The following is a 15955-nucleotide window of genomic DNA, read 5'->3' as shown; positions in this document are numbered from 1 at the left end:
AGTTGATACAGTAGTGGGATGGGAAGCAAATGATACATTGATTACTTTTTATCTTTTTAATAGCCTTTACTTTAGCAGCCAAATTTTATTTTTCAACAAATCTTCAAGCCATAAGGTTTTCAGCTTTGATGTTTTTAAAGAGAGTTCTTAAAACACACACACACTCGTACCGACCCCCATATTTTAGAGCAGATGAGCATCCACAATAGTCGATGAAGAGTCTATGTAGAGAAAGGGTGCAAAGCAGAGTGGTTGGATGCCTCCAGCTATGGCATTTAGCCATGCCAGGTTTCTGATCCCCCACTTAGCTTCCTTCATGTGCAAAGTCATATTGGCTCCAGTTCAGTGAATTTCAACGCAGGAAGAGTAAGTGTTCACACATGAAAACTATTTGTAGGACTTGTTACTGGACCCTAAATTTGGAATTGGGAAGTGTTCCCAGATGGCCTATAAAATGAGTATTTTTGGTTCTTAACTGAGAAGGATTCACATTAAATTCAACGAGTTCTCTTTATTAAACATATCTTGGCCCATGGTTTATAGAAAACACTCTTCACTTGAACAGTGTAGCTTTGAATATCGTAGAAATGCACGTGAGAAGGAGGTGTTGGGGCTTTTTGGGTGCTGTCTGTGGGTGTATTCCCCTATGCACAGAGCTATTGTTTGTGGCACAGGGAATGTTTTTTCCCTCAAATGGTTATCTACTTTGGGTGGGTGTCTAAGAAAAAGAATTATCTCCCAAATTATCTGAGAAGTAAATGATGGTCTCCCTTCAAGATCTATCTTAATTCAAGTGCCATGTCTGACAGGTTTCACTTAGAGTTCAGACTCACCACTGCACTTTGACTACTCAAACCAGAAATCTCTGGTGACACTCCCTCTGCTTACTCTGGCTGGCTTTTACTTGAACTCCCTTGGATCTCTTTACACATGAAGGCATGTGGACATATTCACTTCCCCCCCAGTTCTTTCTCTGTATGGAGATCACCTGAACTGCTTAAATCTTATGATTTAATTTTCATTTCTTTTCTGATAGCAGTGGAATTCCTTAGATTTATATTAAAGATGCCATGATATCTTATATCTAGAAGCTCTTCTATAATCAGATTGGGAATTTTTACAGATGTTTTTCTTCAGATAGTATTACTGACATTCATGTGGAATTGTTCTTCTGTAATCATACATCTTTGGTTACTGCAGGTATTTATGGTCTTGTGCATTGAGCTGTAAACATGAAGGTAAGACAGACTTTCTTCTTTGCGGTGGGACCAAAATGGATGGATATCTGAGCAGTTATTTAGTTCTACAGTTTTTTTCCTTTTCACAACTGTCATGATGTTCATCATAACTGCTAAAATTCAGAATGAAAGGTAAATTGCAGACCTAATTTTTGCTAAGTCATATTTAAAATGCCCCTAACCTTTGATACTCCACTAAGTTGACTGGAATCTTAATTTGCTCTTTTCTGTCTCCCTGACAACTTTGAATGGAGGACTCCTGCTTAAGAAGCTCTTGAAACAGCCTTAGACCTGTAGAACTCCAGGAATAGTGCTAGTTTTTAAATCTCCTATTTCTGATTATGTTTCCTATCTTACTAAATTAGCATTAGGTTTTAAAACATCAGACTGCCCTTTTTTAACTTCATATCTTGCTTCATGTAATGCCATTCTGGACCAAACACTCTGAGCCAAATTTTGGGAAGTGCTCATTAATTTTTGGATGTTTCCCTTTCTCACAGTGTCAGAGTAACCAAGTTGCTCCTTCGTCAAGGCTTGTTGATCAATTGCTTCAGAGCACAGTCTATCTGTTAATATAACTTAACTACAGTGCAGTTTTAAGGCCTTTCATTTTAGTCTTCTATTATTCCTCTTTTCAGTTGTGCATCTTGTCATCTTCAGCTATTAGAAATTCTAAATTTCAGCATTCAAAGTGCTAAACTATCTCTTCTAGTAATATTTCATTAATGCTTTCTGATTTAATATTTCATTGTATGTAAAAGTCATGCGACTTTAGAGTGTAAAAAGTACTGTATAAGTTTTATTGTATGGTTTACTTCTTGCCTGTTAGGTAGCAGCAGCACTTACTTCCTGTTGATTTTCCAGCAGTGAAAATTAGAGATATTTTTCTTGCAGGTAATATAATTAGTGGCTTAGGTGAAAATGAATACAATTTATGTGTTTTCGGTCATGCGGAATATCAGACTTTTTTAACCATATTTTCAGTTTCTGGCAGTTAGAAAAACAGATTATTCAGAACTTCATCCTTTTAGCTATAAATTAGCACATTTGGATTTATTTTCCATAGTACACATGGTAGGCGACAGCAAGCATATTATCTCTGAAAAGCCCTCATTATCTCTGAAAGCTCTCATGTCTTCTGAAAATATTAAATGTTTTAGAGACTTTAAGAAGAAAACTCAAAGCGAAGGTAATGGCCTAAATGCTCCCTACATGTGCACCTGAAATAAGTAACTTAAAATGTCTTAAGATTTGAATCTCTTAAGGTGACAAAGCTTAGTTCTGCTCAGTGATGTGATCACCCATGACAGCACCTTTGCCTTCATGCCACGGTATTGATTTTGCATCTTCCAAAGGCAGATCCTGATGCCCATTTCTTTTTCAGGTACAGTATCACAGGATTTAAATTGCTGACAGAAATTTCCTGATGATCCTTCTGCTTCCAGTTTGTAAACTGGCAAAATTTCTGCACTGTATAATTATAAAAAGCTTTTTTGTGTAGATCACTACTCATATATGGATAGGATCCTACTCTTATATCTGAATAGGTTCCCAGTCTCCTCCATCACCACCTATAGTCAACAGAGAAAGGAGATCCTGCAGAGAGAAACTTGGAGCACCTACATTTGGTTCCTGTTCTGAATCATCTGGAAGAGGATCCCTCTCTCCAGTCACTCCACTCTAGCAACCAGCTGACTAAGCGAGGTGCCCAAAGTTGAGCTGTATGAATGCTTTGTTCACATTTCATGACAGCTGACTTCGAAACTGTTGTTTAGTGAACTTCCCTAGGAAAAAATATTGACCCAAATCTCGTTTAAGAATTAACATGGAGATATTTTATGGATGTCTGAGTTGAATAGAGTTCAGGCAGAATTTTTTCCCCATGTGTTTGTGTGAAACAGGAATCTGAATTCAGTCACATCTACTTCCCAACAGTTTGGGCTTCTAGAAATTAGCACAAGGAATAATCCCATGTTATGGGGTAGATTTTTAATGTTCCCTGCAATTAAAGTAGTTCTGCATTACATTCAAGCAAAAACTATGCTTTGGCAGTGTGGTGAAACATTAGAGAATCCTCCTCAAATTAGTTACAGAAATTGAATGACAGGACAAATTAAAGAGAGGCAGGAGGGCGTGAAATGTTTTATTTTAAAAATACTCCATAAAGACAAACATGCAGTAAATTAGCAAGTGTGTTCTCACAGTTACTCATGGAAACATGTTTGAAAAAAAATCCATGGGGTTGGTTTTGTTACTATTTGGCAGAATTTTCCAGTGTTTTGTCAGTTTTCCACAGGCCGCTGTGCATAGAGCTCCTTGGGAGGATCACCAGAAATCTTTGAGGAAGCCTTCAGAAATGGTGAACCAGACATGGAGGAATGCAGCCCGAATGACAGTGCAAGGCAACAAGGGCAAAGCTGGGCATTCCTTTTGAAAACCTTTCTACCCCAAAGGCATAGTTTTGAGCAGTACACGCGTAAAGTGATGAAATTAAAGGGATCCATGGATCTACCTGCATCTAGCCCTGGATACTTCAAAAACTACAGTTAAAGGTGCAAACCAAACTTCCTTTGCATTTACAGCAGGTGGTATTAATTTATGTCATTTAGATTAATAGCAGTTGTTGTTCAACAATAGCTGTTAATTAAACTAGCATTGTTATAATATGCAAAAAACTGCATCTAAACTCGGGGTGGGGGGCGGGGGGGAGAGCAGTCAAATGCTCCACCCTGTTTTACATATATATTTTTATTTTTTTCCTGTGTCCACACACAGAAATGATAACTTCAGTATGTTTGTTGGGAGTGGTGAAAAACAGCCACTTGCAAATTAAGTGAGACAAGGAACCACAGATTGGAACTGTACATTTTTTTAAATGTTGCTTCCAACCACAGGGTAAGTGTTAGAAAGGAGGGGGAGGCTTTGTTGGGAAATATATTGGTTTTTATTGCAATAAATGCTTCTGGCTCAAAGACATACATAGTCTAACCTGGTGATCTGTGAGAAGTAGAAGGGCATGTGCTGGCAGAAGAGAGCAGAGCTGTGAAAAGGATCTGTCCTTAGGACCTGTCTATCTTTTCTGTTCATAATAAAAGCAAGAGAAAAAAGAAGCAGTGTTATCAGTACACTTCTGCAAGTGAATTAGCTAGCACAGATTTGATAAAGCTTATAAACCCTCTAGAGCAATCGTGACAGTTTGCTGGCTTGGGCTTTGTATGCTGCCAGTTACTCCTTGCTAGTGGCACTCTTTATTTATGCTTCAGTACCACGTTATCCTCTGGGCTTCAAACAGAAGGGACCTGTCTGTAAGTGTTTTGGTTGTGGTGTTAAAAAATAAGAGTGCAGCAAAACACATGCAACAGTGCCCAAGATCCGTTTCAGCCAGTTTCCCTTCTCGTGGTGTTGCTTCCTCATGACTGTTCAGTACACACAGAGCGTGGCTGAGGTGGTATATGTCTGCTTTCCACTAGAGAGTGTCACAGAGTTATTTGAATGAATGAAAAAATCCAAATGGATGCATTATCTACTTTGTTGTAGGTAAAATGCAAAGTGGTGTGACCTCAAGAACAGGAGATAGGTGTGCCTGCCTACATGTTTTCCATTTTCTACCACTGCCATTTATCCTTCACTCTGCAGATAAAAATGAACATAGTGCAGGAGGTAGCCACATTTTAATACACACCAGTTTTTTATCCATTTGACAATGTGTACACAATAATATTATGGTAAATATATAATCTGATACTTTTTGCTCTCTTTTGTACTCAAATGAAATACATACTTCAAAATGTAAGCACAATTTTGGGGTTGATTATCACGTGCATGTTCCTAGCACAAGGCATTGGCAATCAGAGTTTAGGTTTTGGATCAGCCTATGTAAAATTCTCCACGTGGGAATCTTGGAAAGAAAGTTGCAGTCCATTAGCAAATTCTCATCTCTGGGCTGAAGATGTATATGCATAAGTAGAGAAATTGAAAAATGGTGTTAAGTAGTCAGAAAGTCTCCAAAGGGAGATCTGGACAAGAAGCTACAGTCATAGCATTAGACGGCTATTATTATAAAAAGAAAAAGAATAACTTAAAAGTGAGGACAATAGTAACACTTCAAATGCATAAAGTAATTTCTTTAGCCCCTGAAACTTTACATGGAAATGCAAACACTGAAAGTATTGTTTTTCAGGTGTGTAATGTCATTGAATATCTGCCATTCCTTTTTCTAAATGAAGGATTACCCATGAAGATACTTTATTTAAAATAATAAATTAAAAATGTAAATACCATGCTGACCACTCTAGTGTTTAAAATGGGGTTTAATCCTCAAGGTTAATTTAGGTGAACTCTCCTGTCCCTGAATTCCAGCAAACTCTGCAATTCAGCTGTTTTCTGTTATAGAGGACTGATCCCTCCTTTCTTGCAGGTTTGTGGTCCATGGCCAACATTTTGTCTGGTGTACACTGTTTTCCTTCTGCTTTAGTGAATGTGATACCTCAGGTGACACCAGCTGAGAATCTGTCCTTTGATCCCATCCTGTCCCCACATCTGGGGACATACAGAAACCTCAGCAGGCACACTTTTATTTTATTCCCAGGTGACTTCCAGATCATAGGAAGAATTTTAAAGGCTCTGGAAAACTCAAAGACAAAAGAAGCAGGGCCAGTTGGACTCCAAAGCTTCACTTCCTTACCTTTCCCTTGAGAAAACAGGGAGCTAAAGGGACGAATCAGGGACCTAAGCATTCCTCGGTGATACTAGTGGTTGTTAACAGACCACAGGTGAAGGGGTCTCGAAGACCTGAGTGCAGAGCGATAAAAAGGGATTTCTCTTGAAGTTAAGACAAAGCAAGTAGTGCAGTGAGAGCAATTACATCAGATCCTACTATAGTGAGGTGAGCAGTAAGCTAGACTTGTAATGTCATTAAGAAACTGTAAGGTCCTGATAGTTAAAGATCCTGTGATACATCTTTGTAAGGTTACATGTACTTATCTGTGACAATCTCAGATTTCCTTCTTGAAAACTTTCAATTTGTTTTAGTTATTTAAATATCTCTGCAGTTAGATCACCTCTGTATTCTCACCCTTCCCTACTGGAAAGGTGGAGAAGTACAAATACTGTAATCAAATTGATTTTGTTAGAATGAGCTTGAGCTGCTACTACATTGGAAGATAACATGGACTGTTTGATCCTTTGAGTGCGTAAAATTGATTTGGGGGGTCTTTTGAAATTTTTGCTATTAGCTCTGTTTGGAACATACATATGTTGGAGCAAGGGAGGGATTTTCCCATCATCTTCTGACATTCATTGCTACATGAAGGGAAATGTACAGCTGTGGACAACTAAAAAACTATTCGAAAGAATGTACCCACAGCCAGCAAGCAATTTTTAAGTACAGAGATGTGGATAATAATAAATAACAAAAAGAATCCCCATGTTGCCAACCTGAGAAGATACTTCTCTTTCAGTGGCTGTAGGAGATGCAACTCCTGAGGCCAGCATCTGCTCCTCAATCCAGCCCATCTCCTAGGGTACCTATTAGTGAAGATTAAGAAAATTGCCATTGTATATTTTTTCTAAAAAGAAATGGAGAAAGACTTTAGGTGAGCTTTAAAAAAAAAAAAATTTACACTCTTTTTTACTGCTATTTTCTAGAACATATCGTGGCATCTGCACTACCATGGTTACAGAAGGAGGGAGAAGGTTTCTGTGGGTCTGCCCGTGGCTCAGCAGGAAGGTGTAAGTAACTCTTTATCTCAGTTTACCCTTTATACTTAGTATTGAAACACATCTTTTATGGACTACACAAGAATGTTTAATTAATGTTTGAGAGCTGTGAGACCCTTTAATAAGGAGTTGCTCTTTATGAAAGCAAAGACATATTTATTTATAACCAGGTGGCTGTTTTGCACTTTGTCTTCTCATAAATAGTACCCTAAAGAAAAAAAAAAAAAAAACTTGAGTAGAAATATTTTTAGAAGCTTTTGGATAAGAATTTCTACCTCATTACTGAACTGAAGTAACTTTGAAAGATGGCTTATGCAGCCATACTATGTGCACTTTTATTGCGTGAGGGATTTCTAATAGTCAACAGAAGTTCCTTCCTGAGGGTCTGGAAAGAGTGTGATCTAACTCTTTCAAGTTAATCATCAACCACAGAGCAAGCACTGAGTAAACTGATAGCATAAATTGAAAGGTCACAGCCTGTATTGAGAGACAGGCTGTAGTATCTCCCTCTTAAAAGAGACATGACAATTCATTTTGATCTCTGTCAGAGGTATGGACAACTGAAGGCGAAAGCATGCTCAATTAGAGCTCAGCCAAAGGGACTGAGTGCCTCAACACGCACCTCTCGTGTCCTCACCACTCCTGTGCCCCTCACAGCAGAAAGCAAATGCAGTTTCAGGCTGTGCCAAAGCTCTGTGTTCATCCCTTTTCTTTGGCTGAAATTTATTGAATCCTTGATGGGCTTGACTTACATGTGTACCACAGCAGGTTCCCTCAGCCGCTCCTCATAAAACTTGTGCTCCAGACCCCTCACCAGCTTCGTCGCCCTTCTCTGGACACGTTCTAGCACCTCAATCTCCTTCTTGTAGTGAGGGGCCCAAAACTGAACACAGTATTCGAGGTGCGGCTTCACCAGCGCCGAGTACAGGGGCACGATCACCTCCCTACTCCTGCTGCCACACTGTTTCTGATACAGGCCAGGATGCCGGTGGCCTTCTTGGCCACCTGGGCACACTGCTGGCTCATCTTCAGCCGGCTGTCACTCAACACCCCCAGGTCCTTTTCTGCGGGGCAGCTTTCCAGCCACTCGTCCCCAAGCCTGTAGCGTTGCATGGGGTTGTTGCGACCCACGTGCAGGACCCGGCACTTGGCCTTGTTGAACCTCATGCAATTGGCCTCAGCCCATTGATCCAGCCTGTCCAGATCCCTCTGCAGAGCCTTCCTACCCTCCAGCAGATCAACACTCCCCCCCAACTTGGTGTCATCTGCAGACTTGCTGAGGGAGCACTTGATCCCCTCATCCAGATCATTGATAAATATATTAAACAAGACCAGCCCCAAAACTGAGCCCTGGGGGACTCCACTTATGGGCTGCCAACTGGATTTGACTCCATTCACCACAACTCTCTGGGCTTGGCCGTCCAGCCGGTTTTCTACCCAGCACAGAGTACACCAGCCTAAGTCACGAGCCTCCAGCTTCTCCAGGAGAATACTGTGGGAGACAGTGTCGATGGTGGGTCAGCAGAAAATGGAGCTTGGAAATACTAATATCCAAAATGTATTAGAATTTGATCATACTAGCAGAATCTGTAAGTTAACAAGTACATGTCTGTGTCAGGATGAGAAGATCATCCAGAAATAACAGAATTTGTGTTTCAATATGAGAAAACTGTAAAGGTTTAAAGCCAAGATGTGTCTTTATCTGTTCTTTTTTTTTTTCTTTTCCCTGAAATATCAATTTGTGCCAGGTATTGTATATCCTTCAGTCATTAGAACTACTAGTTTAAACATTAATAGATATGTAGAAACATATTCATGCTGTAAACTCTAGGGCAGGTGAACACTAAATTTACCTCCAAGTGCTTTAAATGTCAAATAAGATTAACCATCCACTAATCCATCTAACAATCTACTAGAAGTTCTGCTCTCTGGCAATGATTTTGCATAATAGACAAGGTAACCCCTTTGCTGCCTGAGAGTTGTTCAGCAAATGGCCAACAAAAACAAGAGCGTGTTGGATGATGGGGCCATTTTACATGGCATGTGCTGTTCCACATAACCTTTTCCTTGATGAACAGCAAACATTGCCCAAAGAATCCCACAGAAGAATCACTAAGTGGTTTACAGAAGTTAATGGCCAGGCACTAATGTACCTACTCCTGTATTTAGATGGAGAAAACAGTGATATGTGTGTTTAAAGACCACAAATGTTGCTAGATTTTTGCAGAAATAAAGGTAAGAACAAACCATGATAACTGAAAATTTGGTCCACAATTAAAAAGAAGCAAAATGAAGGGAGGGAGGAATATTCTTGTTTGGACATATAACAAGACTACTTAAGTGTAGCACAGTTCTTCCTGGTTCAGGGAAAACCAGGTTCCCTGGTTCCTCAGCTTCAAGAGCTGAGTTGTAATTCCTGATCTATAGCAAAGGCCAACAGAAGAAAATGAACATTGCACAGGGATTCAGATAACTGTAGGAGAATACACTGGATTTTGGAGAAAAGGGACCCCCTCTTTGAATAAGCTTTAACACCTTGACAGAGAAGTCAAGATTTTAGTTTTTCCTGAGACAAAACAAAGTATATGTTTAATCTGAGTTCTCTCAGAGTCCTGGGAGAAATTTGAATTGGAACCCATATTAAAAAAGCCATCTGGGAATATCATGCAAAAAACGTCTTGATGTAAAGGAATGGTATTGTTGCCATTGGCCCCAGAAAGTTCTCTCATCACACTTGACCTTGGGATCTAATTAACATCCTGGAAAAACAGTTATTATTACTACCTATTTAAAATATAAGCAGGCGCTAGTAGTATTTTCTTAACACAGTCTTTTGTTTCAAACCTTGACAATAGTTACATTTTGGAGAAACATAAAAGCTTGAATTCAGAAAGAAATTATTATCAAATATTGAACAGGACAGTTGGATACTTTAAAAATTGCAGGAAGGTGAATCGCATTAAAAAGTGCAGCTACACAAAAGGGCATGGATAGAGAAGCTGGTGCTCTTTAGGGCAAGCAAAGGAAACGAGCCTTCAACTGTACTGATTATGCCAGAGGTCTCTGCGCCACGAGGCCAGGGAAGGGAGCCGGTGTGCGAACGCCTGCCCTCCGCCAGTGCACTGGGAGTGCTTTCAAAAGCCTGTGGTCTGTAGTCCAAGGAGGACTGTATTATTCAGCCAAATAGTCCAACTCAAGCAGAGGGAGATTTCCCACTCTGCATCCAAACAAAATGAAGTCAGCTTTGACTCTGCAAAATGTCGATGAATTCTTCAGAGTAAATCAGCCCTGTCAGTCTGATGCAGAACTGTCACCTACTTGTGACATAATATAATATGAAATGATATTGAACAACATGCGTTTGGCACTAAATTGTTAGCGGGTTTTAGCTTTGACAGCAGCAAGTTTATTGCTTTAATCCCAAGGTCTTTTAACCCTCTTTGACATAAATTGAGGTTGGCTTTTGTGAGAAAACTCCACTTCACTCTCTCTTCCTTTACCTAAAACTGCTTTTAACAATTTATGCTCATACATCAGACACTCATTTTGAGTGACAAAAAGAAAAAAGATCTATTAGAATAGAAGGAAAAAAGGGTCAATTTAGGTTAAGCAGTATATGTCTCTTTTGGTAGGCATGTCACAGCTTTCTTCAGGTGAATGTGAATTTTAAGTTGTAATAGTGTATTGCTGTAGCAAAATAAAACACATCTGTGACAAGAAGAGAGAATAAGTATTGCAGGAGAAAGGCTGATAACCTGCAACAAGACTGTTCTTCCTTTTTTTGATGCAATTTAATTTATTCCTGAGCCTGGGTCCATTTTGAAACTTTTCATAAAAGGTTTTCTTAAAGGATTTTCTCCTTTATCCAAACGTAAAGACTAGTTTAGTGAGGGTCACATGTAGAAATACAGATGTGTAGAATAGATACTACGTACACAGAGTTTTGCTGAATAGTATAGCCAGCTGATAGCATATAAATTAATATTTAACTTTTTTGAGACACCTTGTTTAGTTTGATAAGTAAGTACACATTGTCATCAGTGCTCTGATAATCCAGTCACAGAAATACATCATATATGAACTATAACATCAATAACATAGGACACTTTTATCACCCTTGTTTTTCCATCCTCAATTACTGCATGATACTCATAGTGTTTCTTTGAAATAATTTCTTTATTACATTTAAAGCTCAGCTGAATCTGCCCTTGAACTGTGTAATAATGGAGAGTGAACAAATTCTCAGCATATTTGCAAATTTTTTTTTTAATGTTTTCTTTGTTCTCACATAGGGAAGATTATATTATTGATCTACCATCACTTTTACAGAAGAGAAAAGTAAGGAAAATATTAGACAAAAGGAAACTTGTGTTTCTCTCCAAGTGTGAGCATTTTAAAAATTTTTATAAATTGCACCTTTTTCTCTTCTAAAAAACAGATTTTTCTGTTTCTCGTATTTTATGTCATTTTTCTTATTTATGTTATTTTACTGTTATTATCTATAACGTGCTCACAGCAATTTTGCTCCTGGCTAATGTTTAATATATAAACAAGTTGTTCCATGAGCATCAAAATTGATATAATCTGTGATCTCCTATGGATTTGTGCCTTGTTTCTCTTACATCCCACCCCATGGCAATAACCTCCTTTCCTCCGTGGCCTTCGGCGTCCCCCCCATGCCAACACCTTCAACTCTCACTCTGTAACCCCTTTCTCCTCCACGTCTTCTAACTCTTCTACCACAATACCTTCAGCTGGATGCCTAGAGCCGGCTGCAATGTACTGCTTCTCTACTCAGTTATGTTCCTCACAGACTGAATACAAAATTAATACAAATGAATAAATACAAATGATAAATAAACTTCACTGGATTTTTACTTTGGGAACTCCATCCCCCAGATAGGAAAATACCAAAATAGAGAAAATGTTTCTAGATCTTCTATGACAGATAGTGTTATTTTGCTTCCTAGTTATATTATATAGAAATTATAATAATGTTTCTATAGATGATAATCTATAGCATTCTGTATCCTAGAGATATGTTGATAGCTATGTTATATTCTAAGCACATCTTGCCATACCTCAAGATTAAGCCAAAGGAACATTAATTTTGAAGGCCGTCCACATTTTTCCAGCCTTGGCATCTGATTTAGTTTTTCTTCAGCCTTCTCCTTATGTGTCCTTTGGTTTGAATGAAGGATGCGCCTAGCTGCTGATGCAAATCCTGACTTCTCTAAAACCAAGGGCAGTAATTTCTTAATCAGGATTTGGCCCTAAAGAGTGACTGCACCTGCCAGAGCATAACACGACGCTTCCACCAGGTCTTTTCCTTCGGTAGGTCCTGCACCACCACCAGTGCTCTTCAGCAGAGAGCATGGGAGCTGGGCATTGCTCTGACTCTTTAAGCATTTGATACTGGCAGCCCTTGCAGTTTCCCTCCTTCCGTCACAGTTGTAAGTATAAATTCCACAACATTTCCAAATCCTGACAGAATGAAACTTGGGGAATTGGGAAAATGGGGTTAGTGTATGAATTGTGATCTCGTCCGTGCAATAAAAAGCACTATCAGCGGGCATTCAGCAGCTGAACTACCCTCATGTTGTTTGTATTTTTATGGACACTGTTATAACTATAGTCAAGTATGATTTAACTTTAAAAGGGATGCTGTAACATTGTTCAAGTCCAGAGCTGCCATAATCTTTTGTGGTAAATCTTCTGGATTTTATCTAGCTTTTAAAAAGGAAGGTAATATGAAGAAACAGTAATAGAATACACAGAAGCTGCCTTTACAATGACTTGCCAATCCATCCTTTTTATTTGATTTTGCATATATGCAAACATACTGAGCATGGTGGTTTTACGCATTGTTTTCTTCTACATTGTATCAAACAGGCACCTCTTATAAAATGTAGAGATCATTTGTAACCTAATTCCTATAAATACCACGTGTATACCATTCTGAGATTTCTGTTGCTTACGCATTTCAGTAGCACAATTTCATTCTAACTATTTTGGACGTACAAGTTACATTTGCTTTTAAAAGCTGATTCAAAATAATTAAGGTTACTTTTGTTTTTAAATATTAAATGTATTCAAAATCAATATCTTATTTTGATTCTAGATGCTCTTGTGGTGCAGAACAGGGGATGGAGGCTGTTTTGGTTGTTGTCACTAGTTCTGTATGAGGCCTTAGCTGACTTGCTTAGATTTTCTCAGTCTTTTTGCTTACCTGTAATTTCCTGACTCTTGTTTGGTTTATTTCATTAATGTTTGTAAACTGGTTATAGATACTTACATGGAAAGTGCTGAATAAGTATTTTTTGCTATTTGCTGTTAGGTCTGAAAGTGGACATTTGCTGCCGCTGTCATAGAGGTAACATATTTAATGATTTTCAGGTTTTATAAATAAATAATCCACGTTGATGGATATTTGGGGATAGCTATGCAATTAAATAATTTAGCTCAGCACAAACAGGGTCTTGTAACTAAAATGTTTAATTGGAACCTCAGAAGTTTTATTATGCAGCACAGGACAGAGAAATTGCAAGTATAAAACATATCCCGACTCCCCATTTCTCAGCATTCCTGTCTTAGAAAAAAGCTGTAAGCAAGAGCAAAAGATTCTTCATTCCTTCAAGGCATTCCCTGAGGGCTTGCCTGCCCTAAATAATTATACAGCCTTAGAACAGTTGTCAGCCACCACAGTCAGGGCTGCTACCTCTCGCGATTTTATTGAGAACCTTGCGATAGCTGCTGCGTGTCTCAGAGCCCTGCCTTTGGAATCCTAACCCTGTAAGAGGGTCTGAGCTCATCTTGTTTAATGAATGGAAGTTTTAGGCTCCTTGTTGTTAGCAAAAGCTTGAAGATGTGAAATGAAAAAAGTCAAGCTTCCAGGTGGTGACGTCCTCCTGCCTCCTCTTATTATTTTTAGAAATCCCTGGCTTTCTAAGCCATATCTCCTAATTTCTCTTATTTTCTTCTTGTTTAAGGCACTGTTGACCATGTGGGACGAGGTTGTGTCTGTTGCTGTGTGTCTGGCCACAGTACTAGATAGCGAGTCTCACAAGAACCCTTTTTCACCTTTCTCGTACCTGTTTTGGTAGTGTGAGGATGGCAGCAGGAACAGCCGCTGTCCAGTGCTTTCCATCCAGTGTTGTCCTGGTATCCAGCTAGAACGAATGAACTGGCATTGGAATTGAGATGATCCAGCTCTGCCCTGCTCTTGAAGGAGCTCCTGTTCCTTTATTCAGTGATGTCTGTACGATTACAAATGTGACCTAAGTTTGTACAGGGACTGTTTAAATCTGTAGTAGCCAATATGGGTAACCATAATTCTATTTACCTTTATTCCGTAGGTATACCTAGGTCTGGTTAATATGGAGATATAAGTGATAAGGACTGTCAGGACTGGATGCTGAATTATTCTAATTAAAGCACGTTTGTGAATGGTTTAACTTTCCAGTTTAGAAGAGCTTCAGAAGAGGGAAAAATACCCAACAAAACATGGCCCTTGCCTTTTGGTAATTCCTAGGCCATCCCTGGTTTTTGATTCCTTATATTCCAACCCCTCCAACACGACCGTCTTGCTCAGGAAGAGAAAAACAAAAAGGCCAATGAAACAAAAAAGCCTAAATTGTTCTGCTGTTTTCTCTTACTGGGCAGCCTTATGCCTAGTGCATCTTTGAGGTTATGGAGAGAGAATGTATGCCTGAAATTTAAGTTAAACCTATCTCTCTCTTTGTATTTCCTATTTCTTCCTTACCTGCTTATCTGAGCTGGAAAATTGCTCCACTGCTACTGATAGTAGGGTTATGGACTGCTGCTTCAATTTTTTGATTCTAGGGAATTATTTTACCTGATTTTTTTTTTTCCTGGAATTTTATTCCATATGCTATTTATGCTGGAAACTAAGGCTTGTTTCCCTAGGTGAGTTCAAGTAGGTAGGCTGTGAAAGTTGGTGTAAGTTCATGTAAATTAATAAATGATATTTCTAAGCAGAGGATCTTGGGGAGGGAGGGAGGGAGTGGGCGGAGAGTGATTGTTGCTTTTATTCCTAATTCAGGAATTTGTCCTTACAGAAAAGCTTCAGGTTGAAAATTTAATTGATTCAGTTTGTTAATTCCAAGCTAAAAATGACAAATTTCTATTAGGTCATCACTTCCCCTTTCTTTGGTTGTACTGTCATCAATAGTCCAGCCTCCAAATGGACTACAGGACCTCTGACAGACTAGTGAGATATGGGTTGGAAAGGCTTCAGGATTCAGCCCTTCATGGGAACAGGGATATGCTGCCTCTGCCCATATCCTGCTCAAGCAGAGTTTCTGGCACTGCTGGGATCGATTGCATTTACACACTATTACCTTGGTGCGGTGTACATGTATGACATAGCACATGGAAGTAGAATGCCCACGGTCATAAAGACCCTGTTAAATAACAACATAATTAATCACTCCTCAGATTAGAAATTAGAACAAAGAAATATTTGTTTAGCTTTTTTTCTTGGCCCATGGCTTTCCTGACCAGAACTTAGGTGCAACCAATAGCTGGAATCTGGTCCTAAAGCCAAGTGTCTCTGTTCTGAGAATGGGGGCAAATGAGTCCTTATACAATCTTCCTTTTACTGGGGAAAAGTGTCTGGGGATGGCTGATGTAGTATCCCCGGACAGCTCACTGGAGAAGTTGTTCTGCATGTAGTGCAAATGTACTGTAAGTTTTTTCAAAATCCTTAAAGCTTGGAGTTCTTCCCATCATTGTGGGAATTTATTTGGTGCATGGGCGATTTGGATGCATCTCATTTTTCCCTTTGTTATTAAAAAAAAAAAAAAAAAAAAAAAAAAGATAGTGCACTTAGGAATGCCCCGTGTTCTATCTAGAAGAACTCAGTCACTAGCACAATATCGCAATCAACAAATAATATCAGAGCTGAAAAACAACAAAAAAACCCAGGATGAATAAAGGTGACAAGAAAGGAGGAGACAGAAGTATTAAAAAGTATTGTA

Source organism: Gavia stellata, chromosome 15, assembly GCF_030936135.1.
Source record: "Gavia stellata isolate bGavSte3 chromosome 15, bGavSte3.hap2, whole genome shotgun sequence".
Classification (NCBI taxonomy): Eukaryota; Metazoa; Chordata; class Aves; order Gaviiformes; family Gaviidae; genus Gavia; species Gavia stellata.
The sequence above is the reverse complement of the archived record's forward strand: the minus strand, read 5'-3'. Positions refer to the sequence as shown.